This window comes from Rhipicephalus sanguineus, chromosome 8, assembly GCF_013339695.2.
Source record: "Rhipicephalus sanguineus isolate Rsan-2018 chromosome 8, BIME_Rsan_1.4, whole genome shotgun sequence".
Classification (NCBI taxonomy): domain Eukaryota; kingdom Metazoa; phylum Arthropoda; class Arachnida; order Ixodida; family Ixodidae; genus Rhipicephalus; species Rhipicephalus sanguineus.
The window spans coordinates 122,893,409-122,908,624 of record NC_051183.1 but is presented as its reverse complement, the minus strand read 5'-3'; positions in this window follow the sequence as shown (position 1 = coordinate 122,908,624).

Below are 15,216 nucleotides of genomic sequence, written 5' to 3'. Positions count from 1 at the left end.
GGAACACGAGTGCACAGGACAGGCGTAACTCACAACCAAGCTTCATTCAGGAAAGTTCCCCTAGATATACACACAGCCGAGTGGCACGCGCAGGCGCACTGCACGTACGTTACAGTCACAGTTGCAGTTATAACAGTTGCGTTGCAGTTGTTATGCTTATACTTGTCCGTTATGACGGAAAACGCACGCACGTTTCACGAACCCGTGTGTATGTGTAGAAGGGGTCCTTGACAGTTCTTGAACACGGTCATCATCACCATGATCAGTGAGTCCCAGCAGCTGGACCGGACTTTTTAATCGGATGCGTTCGTGATAGCGGTTACGAGGGGTCTAAGTGTAGTGAAGTGCGAGGTATAGCACAGCTGGTGGATGTCCTGGATGCCTCTTACGATGAAATGATCTATGACGCCTCCTCTCCTGGACGTGGCAGCGAGGTCTTTTGATGGAAGCCGCGCGCCTGTTTGTACATTCGTGACACACTCGCTCATGCGCTTGTCCCCACAGAACATTTATGCTGTGCGACGAGTGAGTGCGTTGCTGCCACAGTCCGTGTGGACGGCGTGGACACTTCTGTCGCGAGTGTTTATGTGCGCCCAGTCGTCGCGGCCAGCTGCGCGTTTGTGCCGCGCCTTGTCGCCGTGCTCGCGCGTGACCACGTACTGTGTGGAGACTTCAACGCGCACCACGTCAGCTGGGGTTGCCGTACCACGGATGCGCGCGGTAGGGACCTATGCGACGCGATCAGTTCGGTGGGACTCCTCGTACTAAACTCCGGGGAACCCACCTTCATCCGTCGCAGTGCGGCCTCGACAGTGATTGACCTGGCGCTGGTGTCAGAACGCTGCTCCTACGAATGGAAACGCCACGCTGACACTGCTGGTTCTGATCACTACCCGATCACACTTCTTCCGTGCCACCCCAGCCGTGGTGCCGTTCGTGAATACAGTGTTGTACGGTGGCCACTTTTCCGTGACCTGTGCGCGAGCGTGCAGAGCAGTGATGATTTCTTTTCGCGCATCGCGGACTGTGCTGAGCGTGCGACAACGCGCTGTGTTGTTCCCGCCGGCACGCCCTGCCCTGACATCAAGCTGCTCAACCTCCGCGCAGTGCGCCAACGAGCACAGCGGCGGGCGCTGCGCTCCTCGGTCCCCGGCGCATGGACAGAGTACAACCGACTCGACGCTGTGTGCCGGCGGCACGCGCAGCGTCTACGCGACCGCAGCTGGACGGGCGTCTGTTCCTCTCTGAGTGACCCACGAGGACGTCGCCGCGGCTGGCACATCATGCGCGTCCTGATAAACCCGAAAGTGTCGCGCTACCCAGTGCTCGCCATAGCCGTTGCGCAGGGCATCACTGAAAGGGAGCTTGCTGAACTGCTTGCCGCCTCTTTCGCGCCTCCTTCCCCCTCTAGAGCGGGGAGCGCTGGCGGTGTCACGACAAACGCCGCACCCCCGCTCCCTCCCCTGCCACCCTTGGATCTCATCACCTCAGCTGACATTCGCTCTCTCTGCAAGGAAGACTTCTCCCTCTACGAGCTGGAACGGGTTCTCCTCAGAAAGCGCAAGCGCAGCGCCCCTGGAACGGACAAAATCACACATCAGCTGTTGAGAAACCTGTATGCCTCCCAGCGCCCACTCTTGTTGGATGCATTCAACAGAGTTTTCTCCAGTGCTGTCCTCCCGGAAGAATGGCGTTCCGCGACTGTGATCCCTGTCCTCAAACAAGGCAAACCGCCGCGTTCGGTGACGTCATACAGGCCCATCTCCCTCACTTCTGTGGCGGGCAAAACTATGGAGGAGATGGCCCTTTGCCGGCTACAGTGGATCGCGGAGGTGCGCAACGCTTTCCCACCAGAGCAGTGTGGATTCCGGCCACATCGCGCGACCATCGACTGCATTGCTGCAGTCGTGAGCACCCTCGAGCAAGCCCTTCACGATGGAGAAATGGCCATCCTACTCCTCCTTGACATAAAGTCGGCGTTCGACTCGCTCCCCCACTCGTCTATCCTCAGTGCCGTGCGCGCGCTAGGTGTTGAGGGCAAACTCTTGAACTACGTTCAGGCCTTCCTCACTGACCGAACGTTTACTGTGCGCGTGGGCGGGGCGACAAGTGCGCCGCGATCTGTCAGCTGTGGCGTCCCACAGGGCAGCGTCCTCAGCCCGTTTTTGTTTAATCTGGTACTCGCGCCGCTCGTCAAGTGCCTACCAGAAACGGCTGTGTTCCCTGTTCGCGCAGTGGTGTACGCTGATGACGTCGCATTGTATGTGCGTGGACCGACCCGAAAGTGCTCGGTGGTGCGCGCTTGCATGCAGGAGGCCCTCCAATGTGTGGCCGCCTTCGTGAGAAGCATCAGCCTCACGATCTCGGCGCCGAAAACCGAGGCCCTAGTCGTCCACCCCCGTGCTGAAGCCCGACGACGTCTTCCGTGCCTTCAGCTGGATGGTGCACCAATAGTTTGGAGTAGCAACGTCCGCTACCTCGGCCTGACGATAGACAATCGCCTCCGATGGTTCCCGGCGGAGCGACGTGTACGCCAGACGACGCGTCGCGTGGAATCGGCCGTGCGCCAGCTACTCGCAGGCGGCAACGGCTGCCCCGCTGCCTTCGCCTGCACCATCTACGAGGCGATGGCTCTGTCTGCCATCCACTACGCACTGCCGATCTGCAAACTCCAGGCGCCACAGTGGCGACTGATCGACCAGGACCACCGCCGAGTCATCCGCATGTGTCACGGAATGCCTCGTGGCTCTCGTGTGGCCGAGACCCTCGCGGAGGCTCGTGCGTGGCCTGCGTCGCTCACGGCGGACCTGCGCGCATTGTGCCACTTGCAGCGTCTCCACCGAGCGCCTGATGCAGGTCCCCTCCTCTCGCGGTTACGTGCTGTGCCAAACTCACGTGTCGGTCAACTTATCGACGTGTACGACGGTGTTGTGGCTGACGATCCCGCACGCCTTTCGCGCTGGCCACGCCCTCACCGTCGAGTGCCCCTTCGAGTGAACTTGCACCTGCCGGGCATTCGATCCAAACGCCACACCCCCCTCAGTGCCATTGCTCAGGAGGCCGCGGCGCGGATGTATGAGGACCTGGCCGGGAGGACGCAAGTGTTCACCGATGGGTCCGTCCTACAGGATCGCTCAGCCGCGGCCGCCTGCATAGCCCCTCAGCTCAGCTCGGAACGACAGTGCCGCTTGCGATACTGTGCATCCTCAACAACAGCTGAGCTAGTCGGGCTCCAGCTGGCTGCAGACCTCCTGCGCAATTCGCCGGCCGTCTCTAGCGCAGCAATCTTCTGCGACTCGAAACCTGCCCTGCGCCAGCTCGCGAGGGAGGAACGAGGCCCCCTTCTTGCTCAGCGCGCCGCTCTCAGCCTGCTGGCCCTCCAGGAACGAGGCTGTGACGTGGTCCTTCAGTGGCTCCCTTCACACGTCGGCATCGCGGGCAACGAGGCTGCAGACGAGCTCGCAAAACGAGCACACTCCGCCGAGACTTCGCTGACAGATTACGCCAGCTCGTTCGACTCGGCACGCAACAACCTTCGCCGGGAGCTGGTGCGCGAGCATCCGGACGCACGGGTCGCCGCCGGACACCCCCCTCCTCCCATCCCAGCCACTGGTTTCACTCGCCGCGTGCGCGCGCTTCTTCTTGCCCTGAGGACCGGGTCGGTGTGGCCCGCGGAACGCAGGCATCGTCTTCGCGGCGCCGCTGCACCGAACTGCGCCGATTGCGGCGCGATCGAAACCCTGTGCCACCTATTGTTTGACTGTCCTTCCCTCAACACAGCGCGGAAGCGGCTCGTCATGAAGTACCGACTCGTCGGACTGCCGTGTGCGACCCTACAGGACTTGCTCCATCCCACTGGCCACGTGCACCGTCGCCGATCTGCCCTTGCGGCCCTACTCGCTTTTCTCGAGGATGCCGGCCTAGTCTAACGAATTTTCTAGCCGCTCACCACGGTGACTCGGACGCCCGTTCTCCTGCCCCCCCCCCCCCTCACCTTTTTTTTTCCACTCATACCTTTCTTTTTTTTCTTTTTTTTCTTCTTTTACCATCTCTTTTCACTCTCACTGTCCCTTCAATCCCCAGTCCCCCGTGAGTGTATCGGTTGAGGTGTCCTCACTTGAGAGACAGTTATCGTGCACTCTACACCCAATTTTCATCTTCATTTCCTTCTTCCTTTTAAGAATCACCCCCCCCCCCCCGTCCACATTCAAGCCGCCTTTCACGCAGTATAAGGAACAGGCGTTGTTGGGTCTTGATAAATTAATGTTCAAGTCACCGATAATGATGGGAGGCCTGGTTCTCTCGGCAGATTTACTGTAGGAAGCACCGACCCCGGTTTTTGCGTAATAAAAGTGGTCCACTTTGCGCACCACGTGAACGAGTGCATGGTAGTTGAGCGTCTTCCAGGGGTGTTCTGTCTTCAGCTTCCTCACTTTCCTTGCGCTCGCCGCTGTGGTGTAGTGGTTACGTGCTCGGCTGCTGACCCCAAGGTCGCGGGTTCGATCCCGGCCGCGGCGGTCGCATTTCGATGAAGGCAAAATGCTAGATGCCCGTGTACAGTGCGATCTCGGTGGACGTTAAAGAATACAAGATGGTCAAAATTCCGGAGCCCTTCGCTATGGCGTCTCTCATAATCATATCGTGGTTTTCGGGACATAAAACCCACACTTCTACACTTCTGCCCCCAAACATATTATTATTATCACTTTTCTAGCGTGTCATTGTGTGTGTTCGCGGTTACTGTGTTGGTCGAGACTTTGTATCACCTGTGGCACATACCCGAATAACATGAACATGAACTCCCAGTGTAGGGTAGCCAACCGGAAGTGTTTCTGGTTAACCTCACTGCCTTCTTCTTTTTCTGTTTCCTTCCTGGTATGCGGGTATGTGCCTCACCTGACTGAGAGAAAGGGTTTTATGACGTACGTGACAGGTATTTTGCGTTATTCATGTCATGACTGATCCCCTGCTATGCCAATCTTGGTATATCACAAGTAATGGAGACGACCAGGAGAGCGCCCAGACGTAGGCGGCTAGATAGATAGATAGATAGATAGATAGATAGATAGATAGATAGATAGATAGAAACGCCCAAAGTGCCTGAGGTTCGCTAAGAATGCTTCGCATTTAAAATTCGGCAGATCCCACGTACCGTGGGAAGCGATGTTATGCGAAGCATGCGCGGGAAACTGACTGTGGCGTAATTTTTCACATTGAGCAAAACGTGACGGAATGACGAATAGTGCAAATGGTATACATACACATATGTTGAAGAGTGACACATGTGTTGTACAACCAGTCATTTACAGTTGCGCAATGATGCCAACAGCAACATGGGAAGGTGATATGTAGTGCTTATATTCTTCAATATTGGATAGCACGGATTCCAACAGGACAAAGAATGAACACAGATGCACAGGACAGGCGCTATGCGCAACTATGCTTTCTTCAGAAAAATTTCTCTAGATATATACACAGCCGAGTGCTATGCGCAGGCGCCCTGGCCGTACGTTACTCTCACAGTTACAGTTGTTACAGTTGCGTTTCAGTTGTTATGCTTGTACTTGTCCCTTATGACGGACAACGCACGCACGTTTCACGAACTCGTGTGCATGTGTGGAAGGGGTTTTTGACAGTTCTTGAACAAGGTCATCATCACCGTGATCAGTGAGCACCAGCAACTGGACAGTACTTGTTATCGAATCCGTTCGTTATCGTGACTACGAGGGGAAGTGTAGTGAAGTGCAAGGTATAGTACAGCTGGTGAAAATCGTGGATGCCTCTTGCGAAGAAATGATCGATGATGCTTCCTGTCCTGAACCTGGCAACGCGGTCTTGTGATGCCTTTTTTACATCCAAGCTGTCTTTCATGCAGTGTGGGAAGCAGGCGTTGTTGGGTTTGATAAAACGATGTTCACGTCACCGCAAATGATGAGGGGCATTGTCCCCTCCGCAGAGTCACTGTAGGAAGCACTGACCCCAATTTTTGCGCAATTCACGTGGCCCACGTTGCGGACTACGGAAACGAGAGGATGGTTGTCAAGCGCCTTCCAGGGCTGTTTTGTCTTCAGCTCCCTCAATTTCATTGCGTCCGCCGTGGTGATGTAGCGGTTACGGTACTCGGTTGATGAGCCGAAGGTCGCGGGTTTGATCCCGGCCGCGGTGGTTGTATTTCAATGTAGGCGAAATGATAAAGGCCCGTGGGCTGTGCCATGTCAGTGCACGTTAAAGAACACTGGTTAAACGCTGGTTAAAGTTTGTTACCAATTTCATCGCGTGTCAATGTGTATATTCGCGGTTACTGTGTTGATTGAGACTGTACCACCTGTGGCACATACCCGCATTACATCAACTCTGGTATTTGGGTATGTGCCATACGTGACTGAAAGAAAGGGTTTCATGACGTACGCGACATGTATTTTGCGTTATTTATGTTATTACCAGATAATCGTGTTGTTCATACATTGATCCTCTGCTATGCCAATGTTGGTATATTACAACCTATGGAGACGACCAGGGGAGCGCCCAGACGTAGGTGGCTAGATAGATAGATAGATAGATAGATAGATAGATAGATAGATAGATAGATAGATAGATAGATAGATAGATAGATAGATAGATAGATAGATAGATAGATAGATAGATAGATAGATAGATAGATAGATAGATAGATAGATAGATAGATAGATAGATAGATAGATAGATAGATAGATAGATAGATAGATAGAAACGGTCAAAGTGTCTGGTGTTCGCTAAGAAATGCTTCGCATTTAATAAGCATTCTTGTAGTTATCATCGTAATGTTACGATACGCAGTCTTGGCCAAACCCCCAGAGTAGGTGTGTGCCATGGTCGCGGGGATACAAACAAACAGCAATGAGGGCCTCAAACTCGCCCCTGCGTGAGAGCAGCCCAGCCGCGGCGCTGAATTTCAAGAAGGCGTCGCGAACCTCGTCATAAACACCCGATTCAGAAGTCGCGTCCCAAAGCAAGTCCTCGAGCAAGCTGGCGTCCTCCAAGTTTCTCAGAGTGGACGTGTTCGTCTCCATGATAGTGACGCCCCTCTTCTTCGTCGTAGGGCTCTCAACAGTGCTGAAAATCAGGGGCTACCTGACATCCAAGTCGAAACAACAGTTCTGCAGCCCCAACGAGCTTCTCACGGTGCTCCGTGGTGTCAGCTCTGGCATCGACCCTTTCTACGGACACCGCCGGAGAAGTGCAACACGTTTTGCTGCTACCCCAAGTCATTCAGCAGCTGAACGTAGTGGAAATGGCGACTCCCGGGGACAGCAGCAGCGCTGCGTGCCATATACTGGCTGCCATCAAAAGGGGAATGTCGGATGTAGAACAATAGTGAAGACATTGGCGATTACGTGACACCAATGTCGAAGGCCTTGTGTTTGGCTCCAGCGATGGACTCACTTCCAATGGTTCGCTTCAAGGCGGAGATGAGCCTGAGGTATGTTTTGCCATCCGTGGTTTTATTCGAGGTCTCCGCGGCCGGTGACGTCTTGATCGTCAACATAAACGACGGTTTCATTTCGCAGAACCGGCAAACGGACATGCTGCACTTTTCTTTAGAATATTTTAATAATGTAGCAAGCGCAACCGTTGACCTCCAAGGGCTTTAAGCAATAGCAGAGACCGTGATAGCACTCCGCAGAAGTAAAGCCCCGATAATCCTATAACTCGCCATTTGAGGACATAAAAGATGGTGACTGGAATGCGATAATAAACGATCTGGTGTTGTATGTGCATCCAAACGCAAACACTGTTGAGACTCAACAAAAGGAGAAGGTAAATGCCCTCTTGCACAACTTCGCCCACGGTCCTCATCAGCCCACGACGACTGCCTACGTTGCCGTATGATCTGCCCTCAAGACTCGTGACCTGATTATAGAGGCAGCACTGAGGACTGGCGAGCAATAAATGAGCACTTGCCAGGTGCTGGACATTTGTGAAATCGAGCAGGCATACATGGGGCTACACGTGTGCGTAGCCACCATATGAACGGGTATGTCGCCGACTTATTCACGAAAATGCGAGACAACGTGATCCAGCATGCTAACGCCTCGTTCGGTAAAGTGTCTCAAGAAGACGTCTCTCGGAAGCTGCAAGGACTCAGACTGGTGCTCGGATATTTCCGTTCCGGCCACGTCTGCAACCTTGGCGGACACCTTCATCGCGGCTCACTCCTACGTGTTCGAAGTTAGAAAAGCAGGGGCGGCGCGCAACATACCCAACGTGGACGATCTTTTTCTTTCCGCCATCGCAAGGAATGATGACGTCGCCTACGTTCCTACAAAGCTGTAAGCCATCCTCCAGCAACACGAGCAGCGAACGGTCGCGTTTTACGTTCCTGTCTTGGGTGTGGACATGGCTACCAACTCTGGTCCTTCCTGCTTGAGCGGTCGTGGTCTCCACAGACAAGCTGCAGAATAGAGGCATACACGTCATGCTTCAATGGTTTGCCTAGTGTGGGCTACCTGAAGACAGCGGACACCGCATCGGGTGTCGTATCGGCCGTCTACGCCATGATGACTGCTGATTGGAACGTCGTGCGAAGCGTCAACGGTATGGAAGCGTCAGTTGGACGCTTAGTGTACCTTATGTGGGCATACGACAGATGTGATCCGCTGCCAATTATGGGGACTTTCGTGGACGTCAACATGGTCCTCAGAAACTTGTCTGTCTTTTGTACTGCTTTTGGCTGACCGCAGAAAGCGTCTATAGAATCAGCGCAAATGTTTCAATAAAGGTGTTCAAAATTCTAAAAAATCAGAAAAATCTGATATTTGGTCGCTGTCTTAACAAATGATTTTGCTGTAGCGGCAGGCAACTTAAGATGGTTAAAGACATCACTTGGGACAGTAATTAAGAAAGACAAATTAGTTAACTTTTTAATTAGTGGAGTTAGGCGGTTATGTCAAATAGCAGAATTTAAGTTCAGATGCGAAGCACCCATCGCAGCTTTGAGATTTAGAAAAAAGCGGCCTCTAGTAATTATTGTGGCGTAATGAAATTCAACCATATTCAACGGCGAAACCGAAACCGCAGCACCGATGAGTGCAACAAGCAGATGACCAGAATGATGTCACTAGTCAAGACAACTACAACAGAGGTGTAGTTCTTCCGCGTTCGTTAACGCATTTGCGCCGTGCGTGGAACCGCAGATCGCACAGCCACACAATTAAGTCGGTTGATGGTTGATGTAAGGACGCTCACTCATACTGGAAGCCTCGGAAGAATGACAGTTGCGCTCTTCCGCGTTTCAGTTTCGATTTCGCCGCTAAATTTGGTTTGAATTTCATTAATTACTTCACAGTTAATACTAGAGGCAGCTTTTTCAAAATCTCAAAACTGCGAAGGGTTCATCGCACGAAGAACTTCAATTCTACCACTTGGCATAACCGCCTCACTCAACTAATTAAAATTTAATTATTGTAACTTTCTTACTTACTGTCCCAAATTATGTATTTAACCATCTTAAGGTGCCTGCGGCTAAAGAAAAAGCAATGTAAAGACAGCGAGCACATATCAAATTTTCCTGATTTCTGAGAATTTTGGGCGCATTTCTTGGAACACCCTGTATACTAGCAAAAACAAAAAAGAAAAAGCTGATGTCCTGTATGAGAGTGCTATGTAATAGTGTCATTTAGACAAGCACAAGGTCAAATCCAGGACTCTTACGTGCGCATTGTGGATATCTTTAGTCATAGGTGCAGGGTTCCCTATCATGGGGGGTGTGAAGGGTTCCCCAACGTGGGGGGGGGGGCGAAGGTTCATCGCAGCCCCCCCCCCCTTACTAAGTCAATGTGCGAGGCAGATTTTGCGACTTCCCCCTCTTAGGTGACTGGAGGGTCAATGTATGGGGCAGATTTTGCCCCCCCCCCCCCCTATTAGGTGACTAGGGGTGGGGGGCTTCCCTCCACTACGGCATCCCTCATAATCATATCGTGGTTTTAGACGTTAAACCCTAGCGAACGAATGAATTAGACAATTTTATTCAGAGATTCGGCTAGCTGCTAGTCCGGGCCAGACCGCTCAAATGGAGGACGGAAGACCTTCTCTTCCAGTAGCCTCCTTGGCCTGCTGAATAGCTGAGGTTTGATCCTGTCGATCGGAGCTGAGCAGCGTGTTCCGCCATCGTTCCCTAACAATAAAAATTAATTATTACCTCGATATAGCGCCTCGTTCTACCCTGTAGTGGGGCCCGTGGCCCACTTGAGCATTATAAAAGGGGCAGACTGCGCGCTGCCCGAGGGACCGGTGTTCTCGCCGGACAACAGCGAGGTCGTCGCTTCTACCAGCTGCCACGTTGATGCGGTATCCTGCTCCGACGCCCTGTGGTCGTATGCTGTTGTCGCTGTTGCAACCCCGCAGCATGAATGGCTCACCCGTTCTAAATATATATACTCTTGTTCTTTAAGGCCTTGGTCTGCACTATTTTGACTACTGCCGATCGAGGCGCATATATGAGCACAATACGAACCAACGAGCTTTAAGCTTTAGCGTCGCAATTTTTAAGCCGTTGCATGGCTTTAGTTACTGTACTGAGCCAGAGGCGTCAGTTAAGGAGGCGGAAAGGCTGCGAAGACTTTAGCAGGCCTAATTTTCTGCTAAACAAAGTATTCTGGTGAAGTTAATGGATCAACTGCATCAACTATGCACACCTCGCGTGGGGCACCACAACTGAAACTAACCTCTAAAAAATACATTACAGAAGAAGATAATACGTATTATAGCAAATGTATCATACTAACATATACTGAGTACCTCTTCATGCAGTACAACGTCCCCAATCTATTTCTTATACAATGGTTTCCTGCTTCGCGTATGGCACTCCAACATAAACTCAGAAAATAGCGTATTTACCGAAATAGTCTGTTTACATAAAAATAGTTACCTATACTACCCGTTACGGTGAATTATGATCTATTGGCCGTGTGATCGAACAGAGTCGGCGCCTAGCGGCGAACGGACGAAACCCCGAGGTGTGGATGCCGGTCAGCCGGGGTCGCTTCAGCAACATTGTATGCGGTGTTTGTACTTCGCGAGCTTACGACGGAAGTTGACGACGACGGTTTGGTCAACAATGATTAACCTGTGAAAATCTTATTCTTTTCTTTTTGCAACGGAAATTCGTAACGTGAATCGCCATATTTCGCAAATGCATCGATGCGAAAAGCATTTGCTTGATGCGACAGCACAATATGCGCTTGTCGCCTTTTAAAGTGTTGTGAGGTTAAAGGGACACTAAAGAGCAAAACGATTTTTCGCACATTAGTAAAGTGGTCTTCCACGAGACCAAAAACACCACGCTTGCTGCAAGAAGACGCTTAATAAGCAAGAAAACGCGCAAAAATAAAATACAGGTGGCGACGCCACCTTGGAATTCCCGCACCATTTGCCGTGACGTTACATATTTTTGACGGCGCCTGCTTGGGCCTACGTAGTTCCTAATCGGTTAAATCGAAGTACATTGTCCTCTGAGGGGGCCAGAGTCTTGACATAACGAGTTTGTGGAAATTTTGTCGAGCCAGTGGCGCCAAAATACGTTAAATGCTCTTTGAAATCTTTTACGTCATGAATTACAAAGTTCGGCGCGAAATTTAAAAATGAAACTTTGAACTTGGTTTTCTCCGGTAATAATAAACCTATGGTGGTGAAATAAACTACACAAGAGTTCTCCGAGCACACTTTATCAATCTAAACCAATTCATTGTTTCTCTTTAGTGTCCCTTTAATGCGCGTTCTCTTTTTCTTTTCTAGTGCCCTTGTTCTTGAGCACCATTCTTAACCATGTTGTGGACGGTGTCAGGTGTCTTGTTGAAGGCGACGAGGTTGTTGCAGAGGGCCACGTTATTGAATGTATATAGTGCAGCAGCGACCATTGTTGATCCATATCAATTAATAAATAATAGCTGGGGTTTAACGTCCCAAAACCACGATATGATTATGAGAGACACCGTACACTCTAAGAAAAAAAAGAGTATGCGTGACTCTTTTCGGAGAGTTCTGACTTGCCACGTATAGGACTCTTTAAATAGTCACGGTGACTCTCTTGGTGGGTCAGGGTCGGCTCGCTCTAGGAGAGTCCCCTTACCCTGTAGGAAGAGTGGAAAGACTCTCATACGAAGGATCACGTTACCACTTATAGGGAGCCGGACGACTTTTGCCAGTAACACTCCTACGGGGGTCAAGTGACCCACACCGAAGCGTCAAGCGACTCCACAACTATTTTAAGCTACTCATTTGACCCTTGCTCTACTTTCGCGCGACTACTGTTGAAAATAGGGGAGTATTCATTTTAAGCATGTCCAATAATATTTGCCGTTTTGCCCAGCGACTGGAAAAACAGAATAGTTCAGTTTTAGTATTATTTTAAAAAACTCGTCAAAACAACACATATTTTCCAGCAAAGTTATATAGAAAGCGCGAAAAGATGGTCTTTGATTTGCAATTAAGAAGTATGGGTATTCCTCATTTACATGCTTCTATGAGTATACCCAACTAAAATGTGTGACCGATGTGCATAGTGTCATATAGTGCAAAATAAACTGCAGAAATGGGCATCATGTTTCGATCTTTATTCCTTATGATTAAGAATAAATCAAAAAGTGGTGACGGCTGGAGGCATCAGACTTGTGGCTTGCTAGGTTGTCGCTCCTGTTCAGCGTGAGCACCATGAAAAACGGTATCTGAAAAGCAGAATGTGATATTATGATGAGAAAATGAAATTGCAGTAAAGGTTTGCAAAACCTACAAAATAAGTGGTTCACATAGACACAATGAAGGCTCACAACAAATACAAACACGTATGGTAAGGAACCAAGTTTTTTGCCGTTATCATGTAAAACACAACTTGCAAATAGTACCTTTTGTAACAAATAGTACCTTTTGTAAACTTGCAGCACAAGATGATGTGAGCTTCTTTTAAACAACAAACGAAATTGGTTTAGGCTCCTTTGCGTGGGTGCCACTCACCTCTTTTCCTACGTCGTCTTGTCCAACATGAGGAAATATAGGATCGACTGCCTCGTTGACAGGGCGAACGCCGCTGTTGATTTTCTCATCACGAGCGGTGAGACGCCAGACCAGAGCGGCACCTCCGTTTCCCCGAGTGTGGCTGTCAACTGGAGTGAAGAGGCGGGAGAAGTGATCCGGGATTCTGGGAATAACCAAAACACACACATTATTTGTATTTAAAACCACCCTTTGTTCAACACACCGTTATTGTACACACATCTGCCACGAGTGTTTAGTTCAAATTTTGCAAAGAAAACAAATTTTCACGTAAAAGGCAGCGGGAACCTCGTCTCGCAATAGGCACTGCCTATACACGAATGAAAGCACTTCTTTTCTGAGAAATCGCTTCAAAATTTGGTTTCAGAATAAACATGGTTTTGCGCCGGCTTACCCCGACACCCAAGCACATGCTCCGGCAGTCAGGGGCACGCCGTGAGCTGTCCCGAACGACACACAGCGCGTGCGGACGCCGTCTACGTCGAGATCAGACATGGCATATGCTAGAATTAGCACACATAACTCCCACAATCACGTACACTCACTTGATTCGGTTATAGCGTCATCGCAGATGTTGGCAAACCATGGAAACAGCAAGCAGAACCGAAGGAAAAAAATGCACGGCGGCGGCCGCAACAACTGGCGCCGTCGAAAGTCTAGCATTTTCGCCCTACCGGCGAGGCGTGTCCAACTTGAATGACTACCGCATACGTTCTGGAAGCCACCGTACTATATCTGCACCTCAAACGACCGTCTTTAGGCCAACAAAAACCATTATATATAGTGCGTCTGAGCGTTCTGTACACTGGCTTTTTTTTTTTTTCACGTTCCCACGCGGGGAAGCACGCAGCACACTCAAGGCCGATGAAAATGTTATTATGAAGTAGACTAAAGTGCATCTCAAAACGACATCTTGCACCTTCAGTAGTGCAGACCACAACGTGCGATCAGCAAGAAATGACCCTTGATAATTGTTTGCATCGCTCACTTCATGGGAGCTTGTACAGCAACGCGCATAACGGTGGCAACTCGTTAACTGGCAGCTTTAGTTGGGCATCCGCAACGACCCCGCGGACACAGGCTGCTGTTGGAAATGGCTGGCAGATAACATCCGCAGAGCTGCTGCAGACGCCCAGCTAAAGCTGTATAATTAGTACCTACGAAAGCAGTACACACACCGTTAACTGGCGCCCGTTGTCCGTATCCGCAGCTCCATGAATATTCCGCCCTCCAAGCGTCACTTCGTGCACGGAGCCGGCGTCAACACCACCGAAGACGCGCATGAACATGAAACTAATGAAACTTGAAGACACGCAACCCGCGCAACCAACGCAACCACGCAACGCATTCCAATAGACGAGGAGACAGAGAGGAGAGCGGCGCGCTACCCCGGCGCCAACCACGTCTCCGTCGTAAAGCCCCTAGATCTAGAAAGTAGCGACACTCTCCTCCGCGCGCGCGTTTTCCTCCTCAATTATCCTCGGATTTCTCCCCTCCCCTGGCCGGCGCGCTGCGCACGGCACGCTGAACCCTCCACTGGCTCGCCGCAGCCGCATTAAAATCACGGCGCGCGCTTGTTTAATCGGCCCCTTGAAGCGTCAAATGAGAACCTGTTTCTTAAGCAATAGTCATGACGAAAGTGGGCTTCCGATAGAACAAAGTGACAAATATATTTTTAAAGACGCTTCGGTATACACAAATAAGCGCTTCGAAAAAAATGAGTACATCAACTTGCGCCTGAGCGGTTTACCTTCCCGTCGCCGCCTCGGCTGTCCTTAACGCGGTGTATTAACGCATATAATGTAACCAGCATAAAGTATAGGCAAGAATTTTTTTCATAATTGTGGTCTTGATGAGCTAAAAGAAGGCACCCAAGAAGGAATGTGGTGGTTTACTTAAATTGGGCCAAATGAGTGAGCCCGAAGCCTTTTTGGGTCAATACCGCTGTCAGATACGCACGCACGCACGCACACGATGCATGCACGCAGGCACACACACACGCTTATACACACGTGATAAAGACACGCACCTACGTACACACACGGACATGCATACACACGCGATACAGACACGCACACACACAGATACACACGATCATACGCACGGGATACAGGCACGCACGCTCATACACACGCAATATAGATACGCACATACATACACACGCGCGTACACACCTGTTACAGACACACC